The following is a 16,735-nucleotide window of genomic DNA, read 5'->3' as shown; positions in this document are numbered from 1 at the left end:
GTGCATACTTTAGTTGTTTAATCCTAACCACTCTATGAGATTCATACTATTATTATGGCTCCGTTTTACAGACATGGAAACTGAGGCACAGATTGCAGATTGGGTCATTCAAGGTAACGCAGCCAGGAAAGAGTGGGACCATGAGCAAACATAACTTCGTATAACTCTAAAACCCATAGTCATCTTTTCTTAATTTTTTTAAAAATCTAAGAAAACATAAACATGATTCAGAAGCCAGAAAGTATCAAAGACACAGAGCAAAGCTCCTTCTCACCCACCACCTGAACCCTCTACCTCTCTCCTCTCAATAGCCACTCTCTGCATCTCTCACTTTAATAGCCAGTTTCTTAGACATAAACAAGCATACAGCACAGACTTTATTCCTGCCCTTTTACATAAAAGGTCGGATATTATAGATGTTGTTCTGCGCAATGTTTTTTAATTTCTAAATAATTTTAGACTCGCATAGACACTACAAAAACACCGCAGAGATTCCCATGTGCCCTTCATCCAGTTTCCCCACAAACATCTTAAATAACCATAGCACAACTAGCAAACCAGGGAATTGAAGGTGCAATAGAATTAAACTGCAGCCCTTACCCAGATTTTACCAGCTTTTATATGCATTAATGTTTTAGGGGTTTGGTAAATAGCTTTCTGAAGTTTGCTCACATGTGTAGATTTGTGTAACCACCACCTCAGTCAGGACTCAGAACTCTTCCGTGACCACAAAGAAAATCCCATGTGCTGCCCCTTTATAGTTCCAGCCTTCCCCGATCCTAACTGTGGCGACCACAGGGCTGTTCCCCATCACCACACTGTCGCTTCGAGGATAATAAATAATAATGGAATCACACAGTATGTAACCTCCGGGATTGGCTTTTTTACTTGGCATAATGCCCTTGAGAGCATCCAACATGTTGTGCATGTCAGTAGCTCACTCCTTTTCCTGGCTGAGTAGTATCCCGTTGGATGAATGTGGCACACTTTGTTTATCCTTTCTCCTGTTGGAAGGCCCTTGGGTTGTTTCCAATTTCAGCTATTACAAATAAAGCTGTTATGAACATTTGTGTATAAGTTTTTGTTTAAGTTTCCATTTTTATTGGGTAAATACCTGGGAATGGAGTTCCTGGGTCATGCGGTTCGTGTATGTTTAAAGCTGTAAGAAACCACAGAACTGTCCCAGGGTGGCTTTTCCACTTTGCCTTCCACGTGCAGTGTGCTGGTTTCTGTTGTTCTGCATTCTCACCAGTGCTTGGCATTGTCCCTAACTTTTATTTCAGCCATTCTGATAAAGGTGTAATGGTATCTCATCATGAATGTTATTTTTTTTACTTAAAACAGCTTGGAGATATTTCTATAACAGAATAGAAAGCTACTCTATTTTTTTCTGTAGCTACGTCATACTTCCTTGTATGAATATACACCAAAATGTATTTAACTAACCTCTTTTTGATTGGCCTTTTATTTCCAGTCTTTGCTGTTGCAGACATTTGAGTCCCAACTCTCAACCGCCACATGCCTTTGCAAATATCAAAGGAGCCGTGCACGCACATCTTGTCTTTTTCAGCAAAGGAGTCTACTAACAATTTTTTATTGTAAGTGAAAGAAACCTAATTTGAACCAGCTTAAATTAAAAGGGGGGATGTGACTGTTATAGATAGCAAAGTTGAACAACTTAACTGCAGGAATGATGAGGCCAGGAGACCCAGAACCAGCTCCCCAGGGAGCACCAGCCCTTTCTTGACCTCCCTCACCTCTCCTTTCTCTTTTCTGGGACTTTCCCCCTCTCTCCACAGGACAGAAAGTGTGGCCTCCAAGAGTGTTACATCTGACAGCTCTGTGCACTGTGGGGGAACTGCCTGTCTTTGCCAGATCTAAATCAAAGGTGTCAGAGAAGGGTTCCAGCCCAGTTGGGGGTGGGACAGCTCTAATGCAGTCCCGCCACTTCAGGTAAAGCAGTTCCTGAGATGACTGTGCTCATAGGAGGGGTTAGAGAATGAACCCAAAGGCTGAGGTTTGTCTTCTCTTGGCATTGACCTCATCGGAGCCATTCCCACACCTTCCAACACAGACAGCCTTGCTCAGCACACATTAGATGCTGAAGGCATGCAGCTGGCCCTGAACAAGATATGTGTCGATCAGTCAGGCATTCGAGCAAATTGCCTGCCATTTCTTTGCATCCTGGGGGAACCCACCATTTTTTAAAATGCCATTAAATTCCTCTGGGAGCAGGTTTTCTTCACCTAGGTGCTCACAGCAGGATTTGCTTAAAGTGGGGTATGCCTGCGGTCTCGGTTCCTGGGGGAAACCTTTGATTTTCCTGCCAACCCACTGAGATGGGCAAGGCTATTAGCAGGGCAAACGGCTAATGAATGCGAACGCTCCCCGTGGCCTATAAGTGCCACATAAATGTAGGACCTCACCATCACGATTACGATTATCCTTATTTCATCTCTTCTTTGAAGAGCTTTACACTATAATTTTGGAAGTGGAATTGGAGACACCTCTCTAACAGTTCAACCTCACACTTCTCCAAGGCTCAGTCCTGGTCTCTGCAGCATTTCCCACCAGCTTATTGCTTCTGCTAAATGCACATAAAGAGATTTCCGTAGCCAGAGGCCTTCTTGGATGGGGACATGGGAAGGCGCTAAGGTGGGGGCTTTCTGAGGCACATTTAACCATCTCTGAAGCCCCCTATGCCAGAACAACCCCCTCTACCCCTCTGTTCCAAGCCCTGTGCGGGATGCTGGACTCCCAGGAAGTCTGCGCAGCTGGGACGCAGTGTCTCCAGCTAACTGTTCCCTTGGGCAGTGAGGCAGATGCAGAGGTCCCCGGGACAGGGGACTGGGAAGGTGAAATGGGAGGCCTGACCTTGAGGGAGAGGTGATAAGCATTTGGATGACGTTGCTGACCCCAGCCACCTCAAGCCTTTCCCAGCTGCCCCTCTAATCCTAGAGCCCTCTTAGTTTCTCCCTGAGACTCTCCCTCTCCTTCTCTGCAGTCTCCCCACCTTTCTGCAGATTTCTTCTACTTATTTCCTCTCCCTCCCTTCAAGTCCGCCTCCATTCCTACCACTCCCCATGCTTGTGTCCACAGAGTCCCAAGGCCCTCCCCTTCCCTCACTTGCTCTGCTAGGCCACAGTAAAATGTATTTAGCTCCAAGAGCCCTTGTCATAAATCAGTCTCTCTGGAGACTCAATCATTTTTATTGCTCTTCTGTGAACATCCTGTCATCTTCTCTGTGTTTCGGATATTGGCGAGCTTGGAACTCACGGCACTGTTCCCAGCCACGTCTCATTAGAGACCTGCCTGTGGCTTCTGCCTTTGTACTATGAGGCCTCTCCAGCCAATTATCTTGACCTCATCACAACTTTTGGCAGGCACCCCCAGAAAGCAGTTAGGGTCAAATCTGCATTATTAACTAGAGTCTCCCAGGACCTCCTGTCTCTCCTTCCTCATTCCTAGGGGTCAGCATGTCTCAGGGAATCCCAGGAACCATGGCTGAGACTGGACAATGGTGCTGGTGGCCATCCCAAGCTCTTCACCCCAGAAAGAGGACCTAACACATTAGAGCAAACACTGCGCTGGAGTCAAGAGTCTTTGCACAGACTGTTTACGGTGCATAGGAATGCTGGAGAGTGGGCTAGAGAGATCAGAAGGAAATAAGTTATATTGAGGGTAATACACCACAATGGGCTGTCTGGAGTTGATGGAAAGAATACAGGTCACTGGGACCTTGAGGACATACAGACAAAATGAGGAGGGCAAATGCTGCTGACTGTTTACAGTCTCACCAGCTCTAGAGTGAGGGGAGCTGAGAGTTGGGTATCCAGCAGAGGCCGGCCCGTGCATGAGCTCTCCTGGTCTTACGGCAGAATTTCAGAGTGAGAAAAGTGACACCTAAGTACAGTGATTGGAACTTGGATATGGACCAACACATGGTCTGCCTAGTTCTACCTTAGGGGTTCGGGAAAGGTCTGTGCTGTGGACAACAAGGAAATTGAAGATCCATGGTTTCTCCAGCTGACTCAGGTGGAAATCAGCCAAGATTATGCCCTGTGGCCACCCACCCACACAGACCTACCATTTGGTTGATTGGCACTGCTGCCTGGAAGAACTTTGGTCCAGGGGACCTGTCAGGTGGCTTAGTTGCAGAGCACTTGTATCAGTTTGATGCTGAGATGCTCTACCTACCTTATTTCACAAGGGAGTTGGGCCCACCTAAGGGGGGGTAGCTGGAATAAAACAGGGAGCCAACCAGTGCCATGCACTTATCCTTCACATCTTAGTTACTGAAAAGCTGTCCTGAAAGTTACTGTCCTAGGAGCTAGGGTTACAATAGCCAACAGAACTGACCCGGAAAATAAATAAACAAACAAACAAACAAACAAATAAATAAATAAATCCCTGCGTTCACGGTATCTGAATTATTGTTCCCCAAATACTTTCTAAACATCAGATGACCCTGAGGATAAAGTCAAAAGTCTTTTTCTTCCTTAAATCTGTCCTCCCCCTTTGTACTCCCAACTACAGAGTGGGTAATACACTAAAACACTTAAGCCTCTGTACTTAAAATGTAGTCCGGAGAGGAGATAAATATGTTACCATTAAAGTGGGAACATTGCTAAGCAAATCCACTCACTATTTCATAGTCAGGAACTGAACCGCAAATCTCTACTTTAGGTATAAACAAGATTAAAATAATCAGCATGGCAACCATGTAAACACTGTAGGAAACAAAGAAAAGTGAGAAGCAGATAAGGAATCCAGTCTGGAAAAAAGTAATTCACAATAACAGAAAAACATTTCCCTTATTAAAATAAAACTTAATAAAAGATAAGAACCTAGCCCTGGCCAGGTGGCTCAGTTGGTTGGAGGATTGTCCAATGTACCAAAAGGTGGCGGGTTTGATTCCTGGGTACATATGGAGGCAACTGATCAATGTTTCTCTCTCACATCAATGTTTTCCCTCCCCCCCTCCTTTCTCTCTCTCTAAAATCAATAAACATATCCCTCAGCGAGGATTAAAAAAAGAACCTAAAAACACATGATAAAACAATAGAACAACTTCCACTTGCAGCTAAGTTAAGAAACGGGCACCAGATTCACTCTATCACCTGAAACAACCAAGAAAACAGACAAAATATATGAAATGACAGTTTTCAAGACACAGGACAAGCAACAAAGACGGTGATCCCTAAAAGGTGGGAAACAAATGAAATGAGCCTTACAATAGCCCAGAGGACTGCCTGGAGAGTTCTCAGGCATCAACACATGCAGGTGCTGGGAATCGTTCCTTCCCCCACCAGGCAGAACCCACAAGTCATTAAACATGGTATTTAAAGGGTTTTGCTTCAAGTGGCAGGGTAAAATTAGCTCAAGACTAAATGTTGCTCTGGCCATGCCTAACAAAGCTTATAAGCAGGACGCAAAAGGGTTGAGTTTTTAAGAAACAACTGCATCCCAGGATAAGTCTCAACAAAGTACATAGAAATATCAAACTATCCAGTTCCCGTAAGATAAAATTCAAAATGTGTGACACCCAATACAGAATTATCAAAGAAGCAGGAAAAAATAAGAAGAAAACCTGATCAATCAAAACTGACCTAGGAATACCACAGATAATATAGTTAGTACACGAAGACATCACAACAGTAATTAAAACTGCATTTCATATGTTCAGGAAGCTGAAGGGAAGAAATGTGGAGACTAGGTGATATAAAGAACAAAATCAACATCCTAGATATAAAACTATAATGTCTAAGATGGAAAGTACACTAAATGGGATTAACAACAGATAAATCATCACAGAAACTTAATATTCATAAACGTTAAATATAGCAATAGAAGCTATCCAAAATTAAACATGAAGAATAAAATTTTAAAATAAATAAGCAAAGCGTGACTAAGCTGTGGGACAAACTCAAATAACCTAAAAGATGTATAATCGGAGTCTGATAAAGAAATAGGAGGAAGATAGTTGAAAAAAATAAAGGTCAAAACTTTCCCAGATTTGATAAAAATTACCAAAACAGAGACCCAAGAAGCTCAGCAAACCCCAAACATAAGAAACATGAAGAAAAGTACATCAAATCACATGATAATAAAATTACTTAAAATTAGTGACAAAGGGAAATAAGAGGAGCCAGTAATAATACAAGAATACACTATACAGCCATCTGGTCAATAACAGTTTGGTCAATGACGAGCTACATATACGACAGTGCTATACCACATAGCTTAGGTGTGTAGTAGGCTATACCATCTAGGCTTGTGTACATGCACTCTACGGCGTTCGCACAATAGCAAAATTGCCTAACAATGCATTTCTCAAAAAGTATCCCCATAGTTAAGTGGGGCATTACTCTATATAAAGAGGAAAGTATAACAACAGGCTTCTCAGCAGAACCAATAAGAGCCAAAGAAAGATGGAACAGCATCTTGAAAGCATAGAAAGAAAAGACCTGCCAACCTAGAATTCTATACCCAGCAAAATCATTCTTCCCAAATAAAGAAAAAGTAAAGAGTTTGAATGAATACATCACTACTAGATCTAGCATACAAGATATAAGATAGAAAATCATTCAGACAGAAGGGAAATGATACCACAAAGAAATTGAGATCTACACAAAGAAACAAAAAGTGCTGAAAATAATGAGACTGAAAAGAAAAGATTTTTTAATTATTTAAATCTATTTAGATGATTGACTGTTTAAAACAAACATAATGTGTGTGTGTGCGTCTGTGTGTGTGTGTCTGTGTGTGTAAAATGTATACCAACAATAGCTCCAAAACTGGGGTGGAGAAAGGAAGTACATTATTGTAAGGTTCTTAGACCATACATGAAGTGATGTAATATCAAGTGAAGGTGGACTGTGATAAGTTAAAGGTGTATACTACAAACCCTAAAAGTTAAGACTAAAATAACAAAATAGCTAAATAAAAATGGATAGCTAGTAAGCCAACAAAGAGATTACCAAGGGTGCAAGTACACGTTTGGGAGTGATGTGTATGTTCATTATGCTGATTGTGATATTGGTTTCATGGTGTACTCATGCTAAAACTTTGCAAACTGTCACTCTAAATCTTTGCTAACAATATATATAATTCCAGGAGACAAGAAAGAATATATTCAAAATTCTGATGGAAGGAAAATGTAAGCCAAGATTATTATCTGCAGCCAAAATATGATTCAAGAATAAAGGCTGCAGGAAGACATTTCCAAGTAAGAAAGAATTGAAGGATTTATAGTACTAATAATCTCTCATTAAAAAGCTATCTGATGATAAAATATGGCTAATAGTGTTAAAAATCAGTGGTAGAGACTTATTATTGCCTCCCAATATCTACTTTTCCTTCTTCTTTGGTCATAAGAATCCCTGGTCACATTGTCAGCCACCTATAAGACTAAAGTCCCTAGTCTTTCTTGCAGCTAGTTATGGTCAAGTCATCAAATGTTACACTAACTCAAAAAGATATATGCACCCTTATGTTCATTGCAGTGTTATTTACAATAGCCAAGATATGGAAGCAACCTAAGTGTCCATTGATAGATGAATGAATGGATCGAGATGTGGTATAGGCCCTGGCAGAGTAGCTCAGTTGGTTGGAGCATTGGCCCAATGCGTCAAGGTTACGGGTTCGATCTCAACCAGAGCTCATAGAAGAGTCAATTAATAAATGCACCGGTAGGTGGAACAACTTAAAAAGTCAGTAGATAACATGTTTTTTAAAAGATGTGGTACATATATAAAATGGAACATTACTCAGCCATTAAAAAGTATAAAATCTTGCCATTTGTGACAACGTGGATGGACCTATTATTCTAAGTGAAGTAAGTCAAACATAAAAAGACAAATACCATATGATTTCATTTATATGTGGAATTTAAAATGCAGAATAAATGAACAAAAAAACAGAAACAAACTCATAGATACAGAGAACAAATTGATGGTCACCAGATGGGATGGGGGTTTAGACGGTGGGTGAAAAAGGTGAAGGGATTTAAGAAGCACAAATTGTCAGTTATAAAGACAACCACAGGGATGTAAATTACAGCACAGGGAATATAGTCAGTAATATTATAATAAATATGTCTAGTGTCAGATAGAAAGTAGACTTATCAGGGTGGTCACTTCATAAGTTATATAAACGTCTAATCACTATGTTGTACACCTGAAACTAATGTAATATTGTATGCCAGCTGTAATGGAAAATAATTTTTTGAATAAATAATTTGGTTTTGAGTCATCAAGTTTCAGCCTAAGCAGAGGTGTGCGTGCACCTTCCAGGAAGCCTAATTAAAGGAAGGAAGATACCCATCTTCAGCCTCCATCCATCCTGCTCCCGACAAGGTGACTGATGGATGGAGTCCTGGCAGCTGTCTTAAACTGTCAGGACAAAGGCTAAGCCCTGATGGCAGAGAAGTCAGCTAGGCGGAGCTGGGCTACCCAATAAACCTGTGGATCTGCCAAACCTCTCTGGGCGGCTGCTTCAGACTTACTGTGCCTGAAAAAAAATTAATTTTTTTTTTAAGTCACCATTTTTTGTTGTTGTTTTGTTGTTACTTGCAGTGGAACAAAATTCCTACCTATGTGGAGAAGTTTTCTGGAGAAGCTATGGTTTTATACAGAGTTCACTAAATATTTCTCTGAGACTTAACAACAGACATAATTATGTCTACTGGATAGAATAAAATGTTGTAAAGTTTAAAATTTAGGAATAATAATATGACTAGCAATATCAGGCGGTAGGATGGAGATAGGGGAAGAGTGAGAGAGCTGATCTAGTCTCTCCCAGCGGGAAGTTAATCAATACCGTGTAAATTTAAAATATGTCATTTTATAACCGACTCCAACATCCTGATGTTTTCTATAATCCCTTAGAGAGTGTCTGTTAGAAAATAATATCTCTTGTGCTGGAGAAAGATTTGTCTAAATGGAGCAATTCCTTCCATTTCACTTTAGTTTCTTTTTCTTCTTTTAAACTAAAATAAAATTAAATCTAATACTTTTTTTATTAAAAAGCAGCTTGTGTGGTGTGATCTCACTTTTATATTCTTGGCCATATAGACTTCTTTTGAGATACCTGCATGTGTTGATTTCTGGAATATGTTTTGTGGGGGTTACTTACTTTTTCTTGGTAGTTATCTTAATTTCTTGAATTCTTTATAAGTAAGTATTACTTTTTAATATCAATGAGTTTATAGTATGCATTCTGCTGTATTTACCTAATAATTACCCAGGGCATCTCTCCAAATCACTGATTAGTATTCCATAGCATGATTGCCCAGCTGTTTTGGCTCAGTGGTTAGGGCATCTGCCTGCTGACCAAAAGGTCACAGGTTCGATTCCTGGTCAAGGGCATATACCTTGGTTGTGGATTCAATCCCAGGCCCTAGTGGGGGCATGTGCAGGAGGCAACCAATCTATATGTCTCTCTCACATCGATGTTTCTCTCTCTCCCTCTTTCTCTCCTCCCTCCCTTCCACTCTCTCTGAAAATCAATGGAAAAATATCCTGGGGGGAAGATTAAAAAAAAATTAATTAAATATTCTATAGCATAGATGCACTTTAATTTATCTAAACACTTCTTTACAACTCAACATTCCGTTTTTTAAACTTCCACCTCACCTTTTTACATCATAATTTTTGGTAGCCTAGATTTCTAAAAATTATATAAATATTTTAAATCTTAACAGTTAAAAGAGCATGTGCTAATTATGCTCCCACCCATTAAGTATGAGAGTGCCCATTCTCCCTTTCCAGTACTGAAAACCACAATTTAAAAACATTTTTTAATTGGTTTTGAGAGAGAGAGGAAGGGAGAGGGAGAGAGAGAGAAACATCAATGTGAGAGGGAAACATCAGCTGTCTGCCTCCTGCACGCCCCCTACCAGGAACCCAGCCGGCAACCCGGGCATGTGCCCTGACGGGAATCAAACCGGCAACCTTTCTGCGCCACACCGACCAGGGCTAAATCATTTTTAAATTGTGCCAATTTGGTTTCAAAACTGATATTTTATTGTTGTAATTTTCATTTCCTTTATTCTTTGCTAGGGTAAGCCTCCCCGCCCCGCCTCGGTTATTGGTTATTTGTGGCTTTTCCGTGTCCATTTATCTATCATGTGGTCTTTTTCTTATCAACTCATAAAAAGCTCCTTTTGGATAAAGGCTATCAATTTTTTGTAACACATGCCATAAATCTTCTCTTCTAACATTTATCATATATCTTTTGATTTTGTTTATGGTATCTATCTCCAGATAGAAATGCTTAATTTTCATGTGGTATATATTACTCTTACTGTAACAGTGAGGTCATTTTTTAAAAATGCTCAAAACAGCAGGAGAAGCAATGCTCCTGCCCTATTGCATCACTCCCCACCCCCACCCCAACCTTTGAAGTCCAACTTTCCCAAGGCTGCTGACGAGGCCTCCACTAGAGCCCTCCACACCCTTCCCGTGAGCCCGGCCCTCCCCCCTGCAGACTAGACCCCCCAGAGGGAAACCGCCTGTAGCTACACTCACATCAAGGGCCCTGATTTCTTGGACCTGGGCCTCCGCTGCTCCCAGTTCTTCACCAAAGCCCACTTTCATCCAGGACTCTCTTCTGCTCTAGGGAGGCTTCCCTGAGCCCACCTTCCTGCGCACCAGCTGCAGGACTCTCCTCGGGGCCCCATTGTGCCCTGGGCCCAGCTGGTGTCCACACAGTGGGCACTGGGTGCCCTCCACGTGCCCCCCACTCTGACTGGTCAGGGCCTCCGGATTACACTCTGTTACTTATTTTACACATCGCCCCTGACCTGAGCACCTCTCTGCCGCCCTTACTAGAATGTACTTCAGTTATCCATTTACCTCCGTATCCTCTAGACCCCCGGTCCCCAAAGGCGGGGTTAGGCCTCGTTCATCCTGCATGACAAGATGAATGGGTGGGTGGGCGGGGAGCTCCTGAGCTTGTCAACACAGGAGCGTCTGGATGGGCCCCACAGCAGGCAAAGGCTGAGACAGACGACTTCTAAAAATCAGTCACATGCACGCCTGGTGTCTGCTAAAGGCTTTATTTGGCCCTCTCAGCGCCCTCGATTCCAAACAGTCCATCCCCAAAATAAAAGAAACCAAACAACAACAAAAAGCAGACGCAAGCCACCGTCTTTCTCTCAAGTGCGTTCTCAGCTGTCCCTGTTTTACAATTCACTCTCCTCTCCAACATGTCCTTGGGGTCCCTGAAGACCACCTTGAGGAAATAATATAACCTTTTGACAGAAGATAAAACTGAAGCCGGGAGAGGCCAAATAAGTGGCTTAAATCTTGAGACCTGAGAGGATGAATCACACGTAGGCTTCGGCCCTGGAACCCAGCCTGAGACACCTTCCCGTCCAACGCTGTGCCTTCAGGTCCGCAAGGTCCTGTACCTCAAAGGGCCGCCCCGCGCCTGTTTTCTGGTTTGCTGTTCCAGGTACCTTGGGATACGAGGCGCCAGCAGTGAAAATAATTCTCTTGAACTTTTACAGTGAACCCAATGTCTCCTAATCCAGCCACCTTAATATAAATTGTTCTAAAATATTATTTTATGAATATACGGTACCCAATAACAAATAGTATCTTTTTGTGAAATTAATTTCAATTTAGCCTTAACTAATACTAAATTGCTATGGAATTACATATTACACACACATTACAACAAAAAGAAGTTCATCGTGATTAATGTTATTACAGTGAACACCAAAGGAATTAATAATGATTTGCAGTTATTATAAAGTGGCGCTGGTGTAGGGAAAAGGTTAAGTCTAATTAAATTCTGGCAACCACTTTAGGGCTCCGCCGCCATGAGGACGCTGGGTTTGATGTTAATTAATTCTGTATGAAAGGTTGCTGAAGTGTTTTAATGTTCAAGAGCCACGTTTTTACTACCAGTGCGTGTTTTGATTTGTTTCCCCACAGTGACCTGTTGGCGTGGGTGAGGTGCTAAATTCCTGGCGATCAGCAGGTGTTAGGAGGCGGGGGGGTCCTTAATCTGACCTCGGAGTCATCCGGCTTGGTGGTGACACCAGGTCTCCAGGCCCCTGCAAGGGGCCCATGCTGGGAAATGGACCCTGGGCTTCCTGCGTTGATCTCTGATGAGACTCAGCGCCACAGCTGCCCCTTGCCTGGCGCGGTGGCGCCTGGACGTCCCAGAAGGGCCACCCTGCCCGAAGCAGGCTCGGGTGGCACAACGCCTCATCTGCGTTACGAGTGGAAGTCGGGGTGAGCGAGCCCGGGATCTGAGAGCCGGGTTTTGTCGTGGTTCCCTAGCTCATCTCCCCTGTAACTTGGGGCAAGTCATTTAAATTCTGAGTCTGGATGTCCTCAGACTTCACAGTATTGTTGTCAGGATTAAGTCGGAGAATGGATAAGGAGGAGAGGTGGGAAACTCTGAGAGTCACACAAGGTAAGGTGGTTAGTCGTGGCTGTCTCCTGGGTGAATTCCGTTCCTAACGTGTCTAATTCCGACAGGGGCCTTACAGCTCCTCAGTGGTGGGACCCGGCCTTTAATTTAAATATTGCTTCTGCCCGGCCGGGCGTGGCTCAGCAGCTGTGAGTCGACCTGGGATCCAGGCGATCGGGGCTCGATTCCCGGTCAGGGCACATGCCCAGGTTGCGGGCTCAATCAATGACTCCCTCATCATTGATGTTTCTATCTCTCTCTCTTCCTCTCTTTTCCTCTCTCTGAAATCAATAAAGATATATTTTTAAATAAATATATAAATACATACATACATACATACATACATAAATAAATAAATAAATGTTGCTCCTGTTTCATGCCACACAAATATTTAATCTAGTATTTCAGATAGTGATGTTTGGTGGAAAGTTGTTTTGATTAAAGCTGTTTTCAATCCCTTGGTTTTCTAAGTTAACCAAAGCACACAAGTTGGTATCTCTGGTCATCTCAAGCATAGCTTAAAATGACTGGCACAAAGTAAAGGCTCAATAGATTTGGGTTGAAAGAAAGGGTGGATGGATGGATGGATGGATGGATGGATGGATGGATGGATGGATGGATAAATGCATGGATGGATGGGTGGATGGATGGGCATCCAGATTTCTCTGACCCAGGGCAGACATAGCATTTGTGATAAACCATTCAAGGTCAAATCTGACCCGCTCCTGAGCACTGTTCCTGGCACTCGAATGCCTCCCCAGCACCCAGCAACTACTTGCCTGCACTGTTCATTTCTAAGGACTTCAACCCTGGAAGCCTTCTCCAAGCTTGCACACACTCTCACCCAAGATGGTCTTTCCCTCCTCTGGGCCCATAGAAATGGAATGTCTAGCCCCGAGGGTCTTAAACTTAGAGGGCATGAGAAATGCCCAGAGGGCTTGTTAAAATACAGACTGTTGGGCCTCACCCTCAGGATTTCTGATGCTGTGGGTGCAAGATGGAGTTGAAAATTTACATTTTAACAAGTTCCCAGATGATGCCATTGCTGCTGGGCTGAGGATGGCACTTCAGGAACCTCAGGTATAGCCCTTTGTCCTTGTAGAACTTACTGGAACTAGTAACATTTTCCTTAGATGAGGGTAATTTTGAGAAAGGAGTTGGCTGAACTCCAACATGGCACCTGCCTTCTGCCTTATAACAGCATTCCAAAGGTGGTCCATGTCCACCCTGAGCTTTCAGAAGGGGAAGCTGGCTTTGGGCGGAGAGGTCATGGACATCCAAATCTTCTCCCATTACCTTGGGCTGATGGGTTGGCTGGGAAAGCAATTGCTATATGAAAACAAAGCATTTCTGCCAGGAATGGTAACTAAAACGATGGGCTACACCACCTCCAAGCTTCGCTGCATCTCCAAGTGGTGGATGGGCAACGACAGTAGATTATTGATTAAGGGGCAAATGTGGCAAGAACCCTGGGAAGAGGAGTTTAGCCCAGGTCACCTGATCAGTTATGTGACCTTTTCAGGTTAATTAACCTCTGTGGGTCTCCCAGGTCACCTGGCCCAATGCGCTCATCCTCTTTCCACCCCTGACTTCTGTGCAAGAGGCAGGTCCAAGTCTGCAGTGCCAGGAGCATCTGATAGCCTTGTGAAGTGACCTTTCCCCTGGGGCTTTGTGCCCTCCACCACCAAGGACAGTGGGGAGAGAGGCCAAGGCCACCTATGTGGCCCCTATTCCTCCCTCAGCACCAGGGGAATCTAACTGATCCTCCTGTGGCTTTTGTAGGACCCAGAAGGAAGTTACCAGAAGGCAGAAATGCAGACAACTGGTTGCTGATTTTAAGAAAACCTATTGTGTGGGAGTAATTAAAAAAAAAAAAAAAAAGGCCCAGTGGCTCCTCCAGTGAACTCTGTGGCTCAGGGCTGTGTCAACATCCCCAAATCCATTCTGAGCCCATTAGCAACCCGAGTGCTGGCGCTGAGGCCCCAGACTCCTTGGAACCTCCCGAGTGAATCTCCAGGGAGCTGACTCGGCCCTTTGCCCTCCGGAGGTAGAGAAGTTGGATTCTGAGCCACAGAGGATGTCAGGCCTGCATCAGAGCTTGGAGTGACAAAGGACTGCCGCCAAAGAGGGGAACAGCCCAATGTCCCCATCTAGAGCAAAGGTGACTCTGAGGAAAAGGGAGGGGGAGGGAGGGGGAGGGAGGGAAGGAGGCACGGAGGCAGAAGAGCTGATTTACTGCCCACGATCCCCTGACAGGCCCATGCCACCTCATTAACCTCAACAATGACAAGCTTTCAAGGCGGATATTAGTACCCCCATTTTACAGCTGTCATAACTGAGGCTCAGATCATGGAGTGACTCTTGTAGCTCAGAGAACTTGGGCAAGTGATACAGCATAAATTCATCTTCAGATGTGTCTAATCTCAAAGGTCCTTCACATTTCATTGCCCCAGGCAGTGCCTCAGGGCTGGCTGCCAAGGAGAGTCTATGATGAGAGAGGAGAGGTGATGCCATGGTGAGTGGCCCTGGACTGTCGCCTGGTCTCACCTGGGCGGTGCATCCCCAATACCCAGGTATGGCTTACCAGACCCTGAGGAATGTAAACAACAGGCCTTACAAAGGCCTCTGTGGCTGCTGGGAGTGGGGGGTTGGACGTGTTGCGTGTTCAGTAGTGCTCATTGTTAACCCACAGGCAGGAATGTCACCCAACGCTCGGAAGCGAGGACTCCACAGCTCACAGGCACTGGGGGCTAGTTTCACCCATAAAACAATCACGGATGTGGGCAGGTCTCTAGTTGAAAATTCCCTGTTCACCAGGAATCCTTGCTGACCCTCTCCAGCTTCCCAGGCTGACCCAGCGGGGTAACTTCCGTCCTCCAGGTAGCTCCAGGCGTGTCCCTGTAGCCTAGTGCCTGGGTCCTTCCCCAGCTAACACACAGATGTGATGTCTCTCCCACCTGACTGTGAGCATCTCGGGGAGAGAGTTTTCGCTTCCTCGGCTCAGCAGGCTCCTCACTCCCACGCCGATTGGCACAGGATGTAGCAGAAGGAGATTAGACCACTGCTGTCCCGTAGGGCTTTCTGGGTGTCCAAGAAAGCAGCCACCAGTCACGTGTGGCTGCTGCATATTTGAAGTTAGGTTGTTGCAAATAAGGAACTGACTTCTTATTTATTTTAGTAGGTACGATTCATTTAAATTTAAGTAACTACAGGACTAGACACTCCATAAATATCTGTTGGATAAACGAGAGAAGGAATAGAAGAAAGAGAAGAAGACACTGAGGATATAAATATAAAAGATACATTCAGAACGAAAAGGACAGGAGGGAAGGAAGGACAAAGGAGGGAAGAGAGTGCTGCTAAGGGCTGCCATCCGGCCACGCCCGGGAAAGCTGCCGGCTGGTGCCCGGCCCCACGCTGGAGCCCTTTGCGTTTGCCTCGGAGTGAGAGGCAGATGCGCAGACCAGCCGGAGCCGCCTCAAGCCTCCTTCGCCTGAGTGAGCCTAAGTGCACAGATCTCAGGACCTGGGTCCAGAGGGACTCGAGTGTCAGGCAGAAGGGGCCTCTCAGCTCGCCTGTGGGACAAATAAGAAGTGAGCCCAGGGGTGCGGGTGGAGTTGAGCAGGTGAGGGCCCGGGTCAGATGTGGACCTGCCAGCTCCCGTCCCACCCTCACCCCCTCTCTCCCTCCTCCTCCCTCTGCCTCCATCTCCACATTAGCAATATATTTCCAGGACACTCTAATGAAGTACATCTTGAGTCTCCTTTTCATGGCTAATGAGGAGACAACAAGAATTTGACTAATACCAGTACAATTACTGGAGCAGTGAAGCGAGGGCCTCTGATTAGACGTGATAATTTGCGAGGCTGGGCTCTTCACATTAAGTTTGCAAACAGTTTAAAAATCACTTCCTCTATTTATCCAGCTAATCCCTGTTTAATGACTCCAGGCCCAAGGAAAGAAAGGGGAAATGTCTCTTTAAAAAATAATAAATAAATAAATTAAAATACTAACAACCCCAACCTTATTTGCCCACGCAGGAGAGACGGCAGACGGGCAACCTGACTGTCATCTTTTCAGACAGAATCATTGAAGATGGCAGAGCTCCAAAGGACTTCACTATCCCCAAACTGTGATCCTGCATTTGTTCCGTCTACTCACCCAGCCTGGCCACTCACCCAGCCCGGCCACTCCTGCCCTTAACAGAACTGCTTGTCCCATAGGGAAGGACAAGGTCCCCTCCCTGTTGATGGGTCTAATGGTGTGATTTGGGAGCTGCTGTGGGTGGTGGCCAGTCTCCAAATGCTGT

The sequence above is a fragment of the Miniopterus schreibersii genome, assembly GCF_964146895.1.
Source record: "Miniopterus schreibersii genome assembly, chromosome: 14".
Classification (NCBI taxonomy): Eukaryota; Metazoa; Chordata; class Mammalia; order Chiroptera; family Miniopteridae; genus Miniopterus; species Miniopterus schreibersii.
This window is presented reverse-complemented; position numbering follows the sequence as displayed.